General features: G+C 45.7%; 1 protein-coding gene across 1 annotated transcript in view; it reads left to right on the top strand.

Annotated features, from left to right (window-relative positions):
* Positions 1-2,576, top strand: part of CCNY (cyclin Y) — a 200,691-nt gene that overhangs the window by 184,257 nt on the left and 13,858 nt on the right. The window lies entirely within an intron of this gene.

The following is a 2,576-nucleotide window of genomic DNA, read 5'->3' as shown; positions in this document are numbered from 1 at the left end:
GTGACGATAAATGCAGATGTAGTCCCACTTGCTCACTTGTGATGATAAATGCAGATGTAGTCCCACTTGCTCACCTCTTGCTCTCTGGCCTGGTTCCTAACAGGCCATGGACTGGCACTGGCCTGTGGCTGGAGGGTTGGCTACATGGCAGTGTACCATGTAGCCTTGGTGTGTGGTGGGTTGCACCACCTGGGTTTGTGTAAGCACACTCTAGGACAGGGGTCCTCAAACTTTTTAGATAGGGGCAAGACCACTGAAGTACTGGACTGCGGGCCCCAGGACGAGTCAGCTGCTAAGCAGGACAGGCAGTGGCAGCAAAAACACCCAGCAGGTCGGATAAATGTCTTCGGCAGGCCGTAGTTTGAGGACACCTGTTTTAGGATGTATGCACAATGAAATTGCCTGTTGACACATGTCCTAGAATATATCCCTGCTGTTAAGTGACGTATGACTGCACTTAGAAAGTATTGTCTACCAGCAAAGCTTGTTAGAGACTCAGCACCCAAGGTTGGCACTGCAGGTTGGCCATAGTGATGTCCTTTGCGTAGCACATACCAGAATTCCAGACTCCCAGAAGAAAGCAAGTTCAGCATAAACCACCCTATTTGAATAAACAGTGTAGATACGTCGAGCCACTCTCACTCTTAGGAGTGACAGAAACGCTCCTGAAATGGAAGCTCCTGGTCCAGCCCAGGGCGGCCTTGGAAGCAGCCTTGCTAAGGACAGCAGTCTCAGTCCTGCGTTCTCTCTTTTCTGCCCACTCTGCTATTGTGTGCTTTCTCTCCTGCATAATGTTTTTAGGTAAGCGATTGGGACCACTTCCCAGGCTGCAAAGGCCTACCCTCATGGGGCAAAGAGCAGCGACGGTCATTCCCAGTGTCCCACTCTTACGAAGGGTGTGTCCTGTACATGTGTGTCATGTACATTCAGTAATGTTTGACGTTTGCTATGTGGCCACTATTATCACGTGGAATTGTGGGACTGGAGTTTTCTGGTGTTCAAAGAGAGGCTGAAAACCCAGACTTACCTTGGAAACTTCCTAGATGTTTAACATTAGCTCAGAGTTTTGTAAAGACTCTCTAAGCCCAGTAAAGTCTCTGTCTGAGCTGCCATCGGGCCTATGGGACTGCCAGTTTGCCTTAGGCACTGGGGAGCCCCCAAGGTTGCAGACAGACGTACAAGTTTCCTAGGGCAGCTGTAACAAAGCACCACAATCCAGCCAGCTTAAAAGCCAGAAATTTATGTCTCATGGTTTGGAGGCCAGAAGTCCCAAATAAAGGTGCTGGCAGGGTGGCTTCCCCTGAGGGCTGCAAGGGGACAGTCTGCTCCAGGCTTCCCTCCTTGTCTGGTGGATGCTCATGCGGATCTGCCCCAAATGCCTGTCTGTCTGCAGGGCCCAGTCGGACTGGACTAGGGCCCACCCTGATGACCTCATTTTACCTTGATTGCCTCTTAAAGACCCTGTCTCTAAAGGAACCCACAGGTGCTGGGGTTAGGGAGAATACAGTCCAACCTGTCAACAGGTATCAACAGAGTCATGCATGTATTTACAGTGATCTCTCGAGAGACACCGGTAAAGAGGGTTAGGCTAAGGGGTTATACTTTATATTAATTTAGTATATTCATAATATAAATATGTGCATTAGGCTATTGGAAAATCTTATATGATCAGGTACTAAAATAGTCCAGATGTGAATGTTACAGAAATTTTGTGAAGAGGAAATTACAGTTATTCCGTTAGAGTAATTTTTGCATAAAAGCAGCAATTAATGAAGCATCATTTAATACTGGGATTTAGGGTAGCTATCCTACTCCCCTCTAATAGGACACTTTAGAGATTGCCATCTGGAATTAGGGTGGAATCCAGGATGTAATGAAGCCACCGACTCTTCTCTCGAAGTCTTGACCTTATATTCTTGCCCTCAGCCCTGGGACATGCTCTGATCTAAACCAAATAGCTATAAGACAGCACTGTTGAAATGGAAGACGTCCTGTCTTGTATGGATTCAGAGGATTACCTGACCTCCCATTACTCTTTAAAATCGGATTGGAGTAATATCAGCAATAATGGGATTCTGTTTACACAAACCCTTGATTCCTCGAGTCTGAGTCTGCGTTTTATCCCCTTCCCAGTGCCTTCGAGCAGCTACGTGTAATCAGCTGAACACTCTTCATAGCTCCATGATTGCTCATTAACTGGTGTTTGCTAGAGAGACTTCTTAGGATAGTCCCCATGAATCTAAATTTGAGAATTTAATTGAGCAAGAGTGACCTATTAGCAACGGTCTAGGGATGTTGTTTAGAAAAATCAATTGTATATTATTTTACTTGGCAGAGAATTAAAATATCTAAGTGGGAGTTCACTAAAGGAATTGCAGCCCACCCTTGCATATAGCTTTCTCGGCAAGTTCTGCTAAATTGCGTGCTATTAAATAGAGCTTATTATGAATGCCTTACCTCCCAGCATAATTACTGCTTTCCCTCAGTTGTGGGGTGTGTTGTGATATCTAATTCCTTCAGTTAGCACTAATGGAATATCACACTGGACAGATGAGTATTCATTTTTTCCCCAAATA

This window comes from Otolemur garnettii, unplaced genomic scaffold (assembly GCF_000181295.1).
Source record: "Otolemur garnettii isolate 467f Iridium unplaced genomic scaffold, OtoGar3 scaffold00019, whole genome shotgun sequence".
Lineage (NCBI taxonomy): Eukaryota > Metazoa > Chordata > Mammalia > Primates > Galagidae > Otolemur > Otolemur garnettii.
Note: the sequence above shows the minus strand (reverse complement) of the source record. Positions and strands in the feature narration are given on the sequence as shown.